The 14,344-nt window shown below is 51.1% G+C and overlaps 1 protein-coding gene across 4 annotated transcripts in view; it reads left to right on the forward strand.

The window, feature by feature from the left end:
* SYN3 (synapsin III) overlaps positions 1–14,344 on the forward strand; it is a 472,322-nt gene that overhangs the window by 14,844 nt on the left and 443,134 nt on the right. Inside the window, exon 1 of one of the 4 annotated variants that reach the window (XM_070453986.1) lies at positions 12,151–12,371. The exons of the other annotated variants lie outside the window; for them this stretch is intronic. The gene's annotated coding sequence lies outside the window, so the exon portion shown is untranslated. Of the gene's footprint in view, positions 1–12,150; positions 12,372–14,344 lie in introns of those variants that run through there. 4 annotated transcript variants of the gene reach the window in all.

The raw sequence follows: 14,344 nt of genomic DNA on the forward strand, positions 1-14,344 counted from the left end.
TTTTTGGACGAGCAGAGTGAGACACAGAAAAATGAATGACAGGCCCAAGGTCACAGTGCTGGGAGATGGAAGAGCTGGCTGGCGTATTAACCCAGGTGGTTTTGACTTCAGAACCCATGCTTTTAACTATTATGCTGCATAAATCCTCCAGGGCATCTGCAGAGCATGAGGAGAAGCAGTAGTAGCAGAAATACCGTGCGTATTGTAGAATAGCTACTGTGTCATGGTTGTGTTAACGGTGTCGTCTTAGGGTTATTCCACATAGGGACTATTTCAGTGATAAAGCTTCATGTTATGAAGGCTTTTCTTTTCTGATTTTAGGCTTTGGATTAAAACTATTTTTATTCTTTCTAGTCTAGTTAGTAAGAAACAGTATGGTATATGTTTTTTGAGGTTTGAAAGAGCACCACATGAAACATCATAATACATGTTACCCCTAAAAGTTGTTTTGTGTGGGAATGTTCACCCTTATCCTAGATGACCCTCGATTATTATGTTTTTAGACTTCTAAATCTGTCTTTCTGCTCAACTTTTCCTGCTTTCAGTAGCTGCTGTATTTCCCTCCCGCAAAATTCTGGTTTACTGTGTGTTTTTGACTGAAATCGGGGAAGGCAAATAACACTGACAATATACATGCATTGTTCCCTAGGGAAGAATCAACAGAATCTGACTGATCACCCCCCCCTACTTGAATGTGGCCCCCATGAGGTCAGAGATTTGGGGTTTTTTCCACTGTTACATCTCCAGCTCCAACAGGAAAGGGTTGGCCCATGGTAGGTGTTCAAAAGATATTTGTGAGTCATTGAAACTGAGTGAATCCATCCTGTATTGTTTCTTCCATGTCCCTAATGTTATAAACTGTTTGAATACAGGGATTGTATCAGATTCACCTCCACACAATCCCATAACATAGCAAAGGGGTTTGTTCTGGGTGTGGGAGTAAATGAAAGGGATGCCTTGCTACTCTCTTCATCTGTCTCCTTGTAGACAGACATGCACGGTCTCCATCATAGACCACTGCGAAACCCTCCTGCCTGGTCTCCTTGTGTCCAGTTAGGTTTTCTCCAAATCCATTTCCATAGCATATAGTGTTAGAGTTTTGTTTTTTATTTAAGCACAAATGTGACCACGTCACTGCCCTGCTTAAACACAGCAGCTGCTCCGTGCTGTTTGTCCAAGCTCTTCCACGCGGTTCTGAGACCCTTCACACCCAGGAGGCTACAGCCCCGGCTTCCTCGGCCACCGTGGTGCCCTTCCACAGCATCTCCGTGGTGCCCTTCCACAGCATCTTCACTAACTCCCATCTGCTTCCCTCCCTCACGGTCTCCTGCCTTGGCCTCCAGCAGCCCAGGGGTCCTTCTCCATCTCAGCTACTTGAGGTAGGATCCAGAGAGGGGAGAAAGGCTGAGTTCTAGCCAGACTCCTTGCCAAGATTCCTCACTTGACTCTTCTGTAAAATGGGATGTCTCCTGCCTGGGGCAGGGCCTGGGGGGCTGTGGGATCACCGGATTCCTTCTTCCACCCCTAACCCCCTTCTGCAAGGAAGAAGATGCTGAAGCACTGGGGGGCAGGGGAGCCGTGGGGGCTACTGTTGTGCCACGTTCTGAGGCCCGTGAGGTCTCCTTTCCAGAGAAGGACTCTGTCTCCAGACAGTTTCAAACAGGAAAGGGTTTGAGAACCTTTTTGTGATTTTTTTTTTAAAGTAAGTAGAGGGGAAAGAGAGCACTGGTGGGCGTGAAGGCGAGTCCAGCTTTCCATCAGTAGTTGGACCAGTGAGTGCAGCGGAAATGACTGTTCTTTGTGGGGGCTGGAGGCTGCCACCGTGAACATCTCCATCCATACTGTGCAAAAACCTCCCCTGGCCTGACAGCAGGAGAGAACCAGAGGGCTGAGCTCTGGAAGGAGTCACGGTGGCTGCCCGGGGATGTCTCGGTGGAAATCTGATGCCGGGCTAGGAAGGCTGTGCTTCCCATGGGCACTTCCCCCTGCCTGTCACATGTCATCAGTCATGGGGTACCATAGTGCCTGGCCTGCGGGGGCATTACTGCTGCCTGGCTAAGGCCAGCCGCTTCCCCGGCTCAGTTGCTCCTGAAAAGGGAGGAGTTGGGAGGAGAGACAAACAGACCCAACTCCTGGTTAGAGGCCTGGAATCTGGGGTCAGACCAGCCTTGTTAGGCTTCTGCAGCTTCTCTGCTGTGTGACCTCAGGCAAGTGACTGAACCTTTCTGAGCCTTGGGTGCTTCAGCTCTAAAATAAGGATACTAGACGCTTCCTTGTAGGATTACTAGGAGTATGGGACACAGTGAAGGTGCAGGTAGATGCTTAGCTGAGTGTCTGACGTGTAGCAAGAATCCTTCCCATATCACTAATATCAGTGGAGGCTGACAAGCATTGTTAGAAATCGGGATAAGGGATGGCAGAGAAAGAAACCACTTTCCTGTGTCTGGCTCTTTCTCATGAAAGTGAGAATCAGAAAACGTGCATCTGAGTTCTTCAGATCTGAGCTCCTCCTCTTAGTGAGGCGAACGTGATAACCACTACACTACGAAAACGCCCTTAGCCCCTCCTGTTAGAAATGAAAGAAACTCCGTGGTGGAATGATGTGTGGGGCCGCATCCTGACCCCACACTGAATCCCGCTGGCAACTGGGCAATTCCTTGTGCCCTTCTGGCCCTGAGTTTCCTCTGTGTGAAAAATGGATAATAACAAGAGATTCACGTTAGGAGTAATTGGTTTAATATATAAATAGGGCTTAAAACAGTAGCCAACACACAGAAAGCATTGTATAAATACTATATACTTATAATATTGTTGCCACTATATTTTACTGTTACTGTGATTACTGTTAATGTTATTGCTATGAATTGCTATTATTCTTGTTATTGTTACCATCACCATCATCGTCATTATTATTGTTCGAGTCACAGAGGGAGTCCGTGGCGGTAGCACGCACCTCTTTTAGTGAAAATCTGTGTGCTAGCATTGCCCTCACCTGCTCCTTTATGCGAGCATGAGGCTGCCAGGTTCTCTAGCCTGCAAGAGTGGGGATGGTGTCACCATAATTGCAGCTGAGCCCGCTGTTCCTGGAACTTTCCGAGCCAGTGCCAGGACTCAGGCTCCCCGAGGTGAAGGACACTGCAGAGGCTGCCCGAGTGCTGCCTGCTAGGTGCCAGGCTCTCAAGGAGCACTCCACTGATGCTGATGTCAGGATTATTGGGAGGAGGGGGGCCAGCAAACCAGGGTGTCACGTGGTTGAAGGGCTGCATCTGGAGATAGATTAGACTGATCTAGTACATGATGTCCTGCCAAGTCCTTGAATCCCTGAGCCTCAGTTTCCTCATCTGTAAAATGGGGCTAGGAGTTGTATTTGCTTCACAGGGTTATGTGAGGATTAATGAAGTAATGCTTGTAATTAAATTAGCTCAATGCTTGAGTAAGCAGTCAGTCACGTAGTGGTTATTAGTATTTTTAATTTAGGAGCAAAGTACTCCCTGGAGAGGGTGAAATGTGTGGCTGGCAGGTAGGCACTGAGAACCTGAGAATCTTGTATTTTAATGTGATATTGGTGGAGTCAGGAAAAAAAAACAAAACACCGCCAGCTGAAGACTTGGTGACCCGGACTTGCCTGGCCGCTACCTTGGTAAGTGAACACAGGTAATGATGAACACTTCCTTGTCCATACCTGCTTTCCACATCAGGCAACAGAGTCGTGAGAGCAGGGGCACCGTGGTGCTTGGTTCTGTGTGATTTCACGGGCATTCCCCACCTCCCCAGGTCCAGCCCCTCCAGGTAGTTGTTGCTGCTAAGATATCGCCAACACGCTCCCTGGGGTCCTGGGATCCTGGAGTCCTCCAGCAGAGGATTGCCGAGTCCTCGGGGTGCTAGTCTTGCATCTGGCTCCTATGTGAGGTGCCAGGAGAGGCTGAGGCAGTCAGGTCTGGCAGGAAGTAAAACCATCCCAAGATAAAGATGCCGCAGGAGGATGGAAGGAGATTGGGGGTCCAGGGGGAACAAGAAATGATCAAAGAAGAGCTCTGGGACAGTGGCATTGGACTTGAGACCTGGATGACAAGGCTGAGTCAGGAAGAACATTCTGGGCAGAGGGAACGGGCAAAGAGAACAGCATGTGCAAAGGCCTGAGGGCGGGGCGTGGTGCTGGGGAAGGAGGCTGGCTTGTTTGGGAGACAGGAAGGTGGGTGGTTTGGTACAGAGACTGAGGGAGGGAAGGTCCCAGACGATGTTGGCTTGCAGGCTTTGAAAGAAGCTTGAATGCCATCCACAAGGAGGACGGGAGTCAGAGCTGGGGGGCAGGTGGGGAGACAGGGAGGCCAGCGGAGAGCTTCTGGTTTGGTGCAGGAAGGCAGTTTGGTGCAGGTGAGGGAGGAGGGCAGCTCACACACTGGTGGTGATGGTGATGGTAGAGTTGAAAGAAGTAGATGGATTCAGAAGCTTCCTTGGGGATAAGAGGTGGTGATGGCCTGGGTGTGGGAGGCTCCGCAGGGAGGAATCCTAGCATCTCCCCACATTTCTAGCTTAAACCACTGGATGGGGTATCTGCTGAGATGAGGAAGATGAAAAAGGGACAGTTTGGGTAGGGGTGAAAAGTGAAAGTGTTAGTCGCTCAGTCATGAATGACTTTGTGATCCCACAGACTGTAGCCTGCTGGGCTCCTCTATCCCTGGGATTCTCCAGGCAAAAATACTGGAGTGCGTTGCCATTTTCTTCTCCAGGGGATCTTCCCAGGGATTGAACCTGTGTCTACCTGCATTGCAGGCAGATTCTTTATTGGGTGGGGGAGATGGTGGGAAATCAGGAGTTTTGGTTTGGACCTCATAAATTGAAGGTGCCTCGTAGCACGCCTTTGCTGTGCAGAGTGAACTTGCTAAATTCCTCATTAGAGCAGCACCTGGCCACCAGAAGCACCGCCAGGCTGGCCATCTGCCCTGAGGAAGCTCGGGCGGAGGCTGTAGGAACTGAATGAAGGTGATGAGTGCTACAGTGGCTACCGTCTGTGCCCCTCGCTGCGTCCCCCTGACTCTGTCTGTCTTAATCTCTGTCTCTGTCTTTCCCTGTCTCTCTGTTTCTCTCTCCCTGTATCTCTTTGTCTCTCTATTTCCCTGTGTGTGTGTGTGTCTCCGTGTTTAAAATCTATTATTGGAGTGTAATTGCTTTGCAGTGTTGTGCTAGTTCCTGCTATATAACAGTGTGAATCAGCTGCAAGTGTACGTATATCTCTGTCTTTCTGTCTCTGTGTTTCTCTGTCTCACTCCTCACCTGTGAATACCTTCATCCACTGTTCCAAGTGACTGGTGTTTCCCTTCGTGTCAGTCCTTCTTTTGTGTCCTCAGGTATGTGGCAGACCTGAGCAAGCCTCGAAAAGGTCTCCTCTGTCTCTAGGAAGGTTACTTATTTAGCTCCATGTGTTTTCTGACCCAGTGGGCTGGAATGCGGCGGCTGGTTCCCAGACCTTGGCCATGATGGCATCTCTCCTTGCCTCTGGGTACCCGGCTCTGCCTGCCACCATCCCTAACACCAGACTTGGTCCCTGCCCCACACCCGCAGTGATGGGCGTGTGCCGGCCTCTGCAGGATCACAGAGCCTTATTCCTTATCAGTTGGTGAGAACAGTCAGGAAAGCCTCGCCAGAGGAGAAGGGGATAAGCTGAGTCAGAAGTAACCAGCTGGAGGATATAGGGACGCAAAGGGAAGGTCGTGCCAGGCAGAGGAAGCAGGGGTGTGACACCACTGTGTGGGAGGCAGGGCAGAGAGGAGGGGAGCCCCAAGTGCATCTGTGTAACTGAGCTAAGTAGAAGGTGCCCAGGAAGACAGCTTCCCGGCTCACAGAGCCCCAAGGGACCACGATGTGATGAAAAATCAGTAGATCCCAGACAGACCTGGGTTTGGATCGCGATACCGTGAAGGGGCAGTGCTGCCTAGGGGTTACCGTGGCGCTCTCCGGAGCTGCATTGCCTGGGTTTGAATCCCAGCCCTGCCCCTTGTCGGGGTGTGACTCTGAACCTCAGAGTCCACATCTTACAGGACAGGTGGGAACAGCACCCCTACCTCATAAGGCTGGAGGCAGGATGGCGCGCATCCACAGAGACAGGTGCTTGGAGCACTGCCCGGCCGTCTGTAGTGATCATTTATAAACTGAATACATGTCTTGTCGTCACTGGACCTCAGTTTCTTCTTCCGTGAAATGGGGGTGACTGTACTTCCTGGGCAGGGAGCTTGTGAGGCTTAAGCACCCTCTGCAGGCTGTCCGTCCCTGGCTCCCGCAGGGACTCTGAGTGGTGGCCGCCAGCACTACCATTATCGTGGTTGTTACGCTTCCCGGTGGGTCAGGCGTAACGCGTCTGTCTGCAACGCTGGAGACCTGGGTTCGATCCCTGGGTCGGGAAGATCCTCTGGAGAAGGAAATGGCACCCCCCTCCAGTACTCTTGCCTGGAAAATCCCATGGACAGAGGAGCCTGGTAGGCTTCAGTCCATGGGGTCGCAGAGAGTCGGACACGACTGAGCGACTTGACTTGACTTTCATACTTCCCTGTCTGCTGGTTTGGCCCAGGGTTCTGGCTCACTTGCTCCCTCACTCTGCCCTGCAGACGTCACAGATCACCCAGCCTGGAGACGGGAAATGCAGTGCTGTCTGTCAGGGCCACGGCAGTCCTGGAAGGCTGCCTGCCTTTTGCTGGGCAGCAGCGACTCAGGTGCTCTCTGGCCGTGCTGGCAGCTGTGTGGTCGGCTTTCCCCAAGTGATGCAAGAGGCTGACACAGGGTCCTCCCTGAAGCTGGTGCGAATTAGCGTCACACAGCTGACTCTGGGCCCGACGCTGATGGGGATGCAGCTATGATCAGCACAAGGAGATCCCGGCACCATTCCGCGCCCTGTTTTCTCCATCCACTTGGAGCTAAGACAGGAGGGGACAAGGCCAGGTCCTGGGTGTCATGGTTGGGTTCCCTGTGTGCCCCTGTCTGTCTGTTATCTAGTCTTCATCTCAGGAAGGCAGCGTGGGGTGTTTACAACTGGACCCAGTTTAGAATGAAAAAGCCTAGAAATGATATTGTGCAATATGTCTTCCAAACCACTTGTGGTTTTTACTTTATTTTACAATAAGTTAACATCACTGGAAATTTCCTTAATTTACTTTGAAGGGCACACCATGGACAGCAATGAGAGGGGGCAAAGATGACCACTTAGCTCCAGATTTCAGCTTGTTTGTATTTTCGACAATGACCGTCAGAGGAAGGTCTTGATAAATCAGAGGCAAGCCCGTGTGACTATCGGATAACACCAAGCCTGTGTCCCAGTCTCGTTTGCTAAATGTCAATATTCACGTACATGAACATTTTTGGGGACTCTCCTTTGGCATTTCTCTATTTGGATATATATCAAGGTGGGGAGGGTGATTTCTTTTTTTTTAATTAATTGATTTTTATTGGAGTATAGCTGCTTTACAATGCTGTGTTAGTTTTTCCTATACAGCAGAATGAATCAGCTATACATATACATATATCCCCTCCTGCTTTTAGCTCCTTCTCCTTCAGGTCAAAGCAGTGCTACAAGTAGAGTTAAGTAGAGTTCTCTGTGCTGTACATTATGTTCTCAGTAGTCATCTGTTTTACACATAGTATCAAAAGTGTTTATGTGTCAACCTCGGTCTCCCAGTTCCTCCCATTCCCCCGACCACTTCTGCGCAGTCACTGCAGTCCTCAGCCACTTGGGTCGTGTGTCTGACTGAAGCACAGCGTCTGACTCTTTGCGACCTTACGGACCGTAGCCCGCCAGGCTCCTCTGTCCATGGGATTCTCCAGGCAGGAACAGTGGAGTGGGCTGCCGTGACCTCCTCCAGGGGATCTTCCTGACCCAGGGATCAAACCCACATTGCAGGTGGATTCTTTATCTCTGAGCCCCAGGGGGAAGCCCCCAGGTGGTTTCTGATAACCTACAAATCCTGTCTCCAAAGCCCCAGTTCTTGGCTGGGGACCCACGGTGTCACACCTGTGGGAAGCAGAGTGTTGCCACTCACAGATCTGGGCCCGTGTGAGTGGATGTGAACTCATCAAAGACAATGCACACTTTCCTGTAGCTGTGGCTGGAACAGAGCTCGGAGGATGAAAGGCCCGGCGCATCTGTTATGTGGAAATGGAGCTGTTCCCTCGGCAGATGCGTGTTTGACCTTTTTTTCAGGAAGTTAAGCATCTCTTAGCTCTGCAACTTGAGTGGCACACTCTTTGAGTTCGAAGGCTCACCCACACTGCCTGTGCTCATCAATATATGGATGAAGCTCAGCCCATGTTGTCTCCATGAATTTTTAAACTTTCTGCTCAGGCAGAAGGAGTTTTAAACAGTTGTTAATTGCCCAAATGCTGGGGGAGGAAAAAGAAAAATTTTTCAGCACTCATTGAGCCAAAGATGGTGAGAGAGAATTTATGAGTCTTGGTATTTCTTCATAGAGAAGGAGTTAACTAAAAAATGAAATTGGTTATGCCCTCCCATTATTCCAGCTGTGGTCCAACTTAGGCTTATATGTGTCCACTGGGGTGGATGCTTCCTCTCACACAATTACACATTTAGTCTTCGCAAATAAAAGATAGTTCAGTTCAGTTCAGTCGCTCAGTCGTGTCCGACTCTTTGCAACCCCATGAATCGCAGCACACCAGGCCTCCCTGTACATCACCAACTCCCAGAGTTTACTCAAATTCATGCCCATCGAGTCTGTGATGCCATCCATCCATCTCATCCTCTGTCATCACCTTCTCCTCCTGCCCCCAATCCCTCCCAGCATCAGGGTCTTTTCCAACGAGTCTACTCTTCACATGAGGTGACCAAAGTACTGGAGTTTCAGTTTCAGCATCAGTCCTTCCAATGAACACCCAGGACTGATCTCCTTCAGGATGGACTGGTTGGATCTCCTTGCAGTCCAAGGGACTCTCAAGAGTCTTCTCCAACACCACAGTTCAAAAGCATCAATTTTTCGGTGTTCAGCTTTCTTCACAGAAGATAAGGAGGGTTTAATTTTGTTCCTGTTATTTTAAGCAGGTTTACTCAACAGATATGTATCAAGCCGCTATTATGTGCTAGGCACTTTTCTAAGTGCTGGAGATACATCAGTGAACAAATCAGAAAAGAGTCTCTGTGCTTTGGGGGTTTACATTCTATCGGGGGGCAGAGAACCAACAATAAGAAAAGCAAATGAGTGGAGTATGTAGCTTATAGAAGGTGCTGCATGCTTGGGAGAAGGGAACGAGTGGAGTAGAGTAAGAGAGATCCAAAGAAACAGATGGTTTAACCTCAGGTGGCCGGGGGAGGCCTCACTGAGAAGGTGACATTTGACCCAAGATCTGAAGGAGATGAGGGAGGAGCCATGCAGGTGTCTGTAGAAAGGGTGCTGCAGGTGAAGGGACAGCCAGTGCAAAGGCAACTGATGATCAGGAGGTTCAGTTACTAGAATTTGTCCTTTTCCCCTAACGTCCCATGAAATGTACCAGGCCTTGAATATTCCTTATCTGATGCCCCAGTGTCAGAGAGCCAGGTATTAGCCCATGAAACATCATGCCAAGAACATTTGCAGAGCACTGTAAAGGTTAAAAAGCAATTTCCTGTGGATCGATGGAACGGTTCTCTACCCTGGCTGTGGCGGTGGCTTCATGAATGTGTTAAAATTCATAGAACTGTACTCTCCCAGAGTCAGTTTTACCCAACGTTAACTTAAAAACATGAACATGTTGAAAACCAGTTTAGTGCATTTTATTTCTGTCTGCTTAAAGACATGTGGAGTAGGGAGGGCAGAGATAAGAACCTCCATTTTGCAGACCAGGAACCTGTGGCCAAAATATTACTAAGCTGTCAGAGACAGACTGGGCTTCCCAGGGGGCTAAATGGATAAAATATCCTCCTGCAATGCACGAGGTGCAGGAGATGCAAGTTCGATCCCTGGGTCAGGAAGATCCCTTGGAGGAGGGCATGGCAACCCACTCCAGTACTCTTGCCTGGAGAATCCCATGGACAGAGGAGCCTGGTGGGCTACAGTCCATAGGGTCGCAAACAGTCGGACACGGCTGAAGCGACTGAGCACAAGAGGCAGACCAGGGCTCAGGAACCAGTCCATCCAGAACCTTTTCTCGTTGGATACTGCAGACCCTGCCACACTGCCTCCCAAACAAAAGTGGACCACACTGCCAGACCTCCTGGCAATGGGAAAAGCGAAAGTGAAAGTCACTCAGTCGTGTCTGACTCTTTGTGACCCCATGGACTGTATAGTCCATGGAATTCTCCAGGCCAGAATACTGGACTGGGTAGCCTTTGCCTTCTCCAGGGGATCTTCCCAACCCAGGGATCCAACGTGCGCCTCTTGTGTCTCCAGCATCGGCAGGTGGGTTCTTTGCCTCTGCGCCACCTGGAAGCCCCTTCTTTTGCCTGGTCACATGCATCTAAGGTTCCTCCGTGTCTGTTCATGGCTTTTATGGCGCATTTTGTTCTGACTCTACAGAGCTGGTCCTCAACAAGGGTCCTTCCACTCATTGTTGTTCGAGCAGCCAGAATGGGACTGGGTTTGGTTTAGAGGCAAAGGAAAGGTTAATCCTTAAAGGGTGGAGAGGTGCAAGCTTGTCCACTAGAATACACGCCTCTCAAACACGCCACGGGCAGGGCAGCTTTGTAGGGTTTTTGTCCACACGGAGGGAGGCGGAGTTCTTGCCCAGCGGGTGCTGCTGTGCTACTCCCCACGATTCAGATCCAAATGTGGGGCTCAGTGCTTCTGCACCTGCCCAGTGTCACCATCTAGAAGTGGGTGCCGAGTGCATCCTCTCCGCACGCGGCCCTCTGCCGCCGTCCTGAGGTGAGGTGCCGAGTGCATCCTCTCCGCACGCGGCCCTCTGCCGCCGTCCTGAGGTGAGGTGCCGAGTGCAGTGCTTCTGCACGCGGCCCTCTGCCGCCGTCCTGAGGTGAGGTGCCGAGTGCAGTGCTTCTCTGCCGCCGTCCTGAGGTGAGGTGCCGAGTGCATCCTCTCCGCACGCGGCCCTCTGCCGCCGTCCTGAGGTGAGGTGCCGAGTGCAGTGCTTCTGCACGCGGCCCTCTGCCGCCGTCCTGAGGTGAGGTGCCGAGTGCAGTGCTTCTGCACACGGCCCTCTGCCGCCGTCCTGAGGAGAGGTGCCGAGTGCATCCTCTCCGCACGCGGCCCTCTGCCGCCGTCCTGAGGTGAGGTGCCGAGTGCATCCTCTCCGCACGCGGCCCTCTGCCGCCGTCCTGAGGTGAGGTGCCGAGTGCAGTGCTTCTGCACGCGGCCCTCTGCCGCCGTCCTGAGGTGAGGTGCCGAGTGCAGTGCTTCTGCACACGGCCCTCTGCCGCCGTCCTGAGGAGAGGTGCCGAGTGCATCCTCTCCGCACGCGGCCCTCTGCCGCCGTCCCGAGGTGAGGTGCCGAGTGCAGTGCTTCTGCACACGGCCCTCTGCCGCCGTCCTGAGGTGAGGTGCCGAGTGCATCCTCTCCGCACGCGGCCCTCTGCCGCCGTCCTGAGGTGAGGTGCCGAGTGCAGTGCTTCTGCACGCGGCCCTCTGCCGCCGTCCTGAGGAGAGGTGCCGAGTGCAGTGCTTCTGCACACGGCCCTCTGCCGCCGTCCTGAGGTGAGGTGCCGAGTGCATCCTCTCTGCACGCGGCCCTCTGCCGCCGTCCTGAGGTGAGGTGCCGAGTGCATCCTCTCTGCACACGGCCCTCTGCCGCCGTCCTGAGGTGAGGTGCCGAGTGCAGTGCTTCTGCACGCGGCCCTCTGCCGCCGTCCTGAGGTGAGGTGCCGAGTGCATCCTCTCCGCACGCGGCCCTCTGCCGCCGTCCTGAGGTGAGGTGCCGAGTGCATCCTCTCCGCACGCGGCCCTCTGCCGCCGTCCTGAGGTGAGGTGCCGAGTGCATCCTCTCCGCACGCGGCCCTCTGCCGCCGTCCTGAGGTGAGGTGCCGAGTGCATCCTCTCCGCACGCGGCCCTCTGCCGCCGTCCTGAGGTGAGGTGCCGAGTGCATCCTCTCCGCACGCGGCCCTCTGCCGCCGTCCTGAGGTGAGGTGCCGAGTGCATCCTCTCCGCACGCGGCCCTCTGCCGCCGTCCTGAGGTGAGGTGCCGAGTGCATCCTCTCCGCACGCGGCCCTCTGCCGCCGTCCTGAGGTGAGGTGCCGAGTGCAGTGCTTCTGCACGCGGCCCTCTGCCGCCGTCCTGAGGTGAGGTGCCGAGTGCATTCTCTCTGCACACAGCCCACCAAGCTCTGACGTGTAGGATGCAGCCACTTTGCCCGGGGAGCCCTGGTCTGAAGTGCTGGTTAGGGGGCTTCTGCAGGCAGTTTCCTGTGAGCAAGTGGAACTTGACTAATCACAAAGGAGAAAAAAAGGTTAGACTTTCCTTTATTAGGCAGTTTCTGTTTTGATTTCCCAGAAATTGTTAATAGACTTTGCCGGTGAGTTTCTTCTTAGTACTAAATAATATTCACTTGCCTGGATGTACCACAGGCTATTTATCACTTCTGAAGAACATCTTGATTTCTTCTGAAGTTTTTACATTTATGAATAAGCATCCTGCTGTGAACATCCTTGTGCAGGTTATTTTTTGTGTGGACATACATTTTTTTAGCTCCTTTGGCTAAATACCAAGGAGCATGATTGCCGGATAGTGTGGTAGGAGTTTGTTAAATTGTGTAAGAAATTACCTGACTTGCTTCCAAATTCAGTGTTACCACACCTTCTCACTGGCCACAGGTGAGGGTTCATGATGCTCCACATCCTCATCAGCCTCAGGTGTTGCCAGTGTTCCAGATTTTGGCTATTCTCATAGCTGTGTAGTGGTATCTCATTGATATTTTAATTTGTATTTCCCTGCCGACAGTTGATTTGGGGCATGCTTTTGTGAGCTATTTGCCATCTGTGTATCTTTGGTGAGGTCTCTGTTAAGGTCATTGGTCCATTTTTTGCCTTAGTAGTATGAAACAAGACAGTGATAGGAATGATGGACGGGAGGAGACGATATTAAAGATGTTTTGGGGGACGGAATTGACAGGACCCGGTGACTGGCTGAAACTGCTGAGACGTAAGGAGGAGCAAAAAGTGAGATTCAGGTTTCTGGCCAAAGTGAGTGGCTGGATAGTGGTACTTCTGGGAGGAAGGGGAGGCCCAGTACAAAAAAATCATCTGAGGATTGAGCACAGAAATGAGTCTGGGTGTCTGTGTCACTGAGACACCTGTGCAGAGATGTCCACTCTCCTGCCCAGTTCATGATCAGTTGCTTATCTTCATGATCAGTAGCTGGTGCTGCTATGGGCAGTTCTTACTCTATGGAGCTGTTTATCCTTCGATGCAAAACCTACATCTGTATGATTTATACCTTACTTCTGTCGTGTGGCTCCATTAACAAGTGAGAAGTCTCCAACCTTTTAAAACCTGCATAGAAAAGTCTTCCCACCTGCTACAGTCTCCAAGAAGTAAGCCTGCAAAGTTGCTTTATATTGCTGTTCAGTCACTCAGTCGTGTCTGACTCTTTGCCAGGCTTCCCTGTCCATCACCAATTCCCGAAGCTTGTTCAAACTCATGTCTGTTGCATCGGTGATGCCATCCAACCATCTTGTCCTATGTCCTCCCCTTCTCCTCCCACCTTCAATCTTTCCCAGCATCAGGATCTTTTCTAATGAGTCAGCTCTTCTCATCAGATGCCACAGTATTGTAGTTTCAGCTTCAGCATCAGTCCTTCCAATGAATATTCAGGGTTGATTCCTTTAGGACTGACTGGTTTGATCTCCTTGCAATCCAAGGGACTCTCAAGAGTCTTTTCCAGCACCACAGTTTGAAAGCATCAGTTCTTTGACACTCAGCCTTCTTTATTGTCTGACTCTCGCATCCATACATGATTACTTGAAAAGCCATAGCTTTGATTCTACAGAGCTTTGTCAGCAAAGTGATGTCTCTGCTTTTTAATATGCTGTCTAGGTTGGTCATAGCTTTTCTTCCAGGGAGCAAGCCACTTTTAATTTAATGGCTGCAGTCACTATTCACAGTGATTTTGGAGCTCAAGAAAATAAAGTCTATCACTGTTTCCATTTTCACCCCCATCTATTTGCCAAGAAGTGATGGGACCAGATGCCATGATCTTCATTTTTTGAATGTTGAGTTTTAAGCCAGCTTTTTCACTCTCCTCTTTCACCGTCATCAAGAGGCTTTTTAGCTCCTCTTCACTTTCTGCCATAAGGTGGTGTTATCTGCATATCTGAGGTTATTGATGTTTCTCCTATCAGTCTTGATTCCAGCTTGAGTTTCATCCAGCCCAGCGTTTTCACGTGATGTATTCTGCAAATAAGTTAAATAAGCAGGGTGACAG

The sequence above is a fragment of the Odocoileus virginianus genome, chromosome 23, assembly GCF_023699985.2.
Source record: "Odocoileus virginianus isolate 20LAN1187 ecotype Illinois chromosome 23, Ovbor_1.2, whole genome shotgun sequence".
NCBI lineage: Eukaryota > Metazoa > Chordata > Mammalia > Artiodactyla > Cervidae > Odocoileus > Odocoileus virginianus.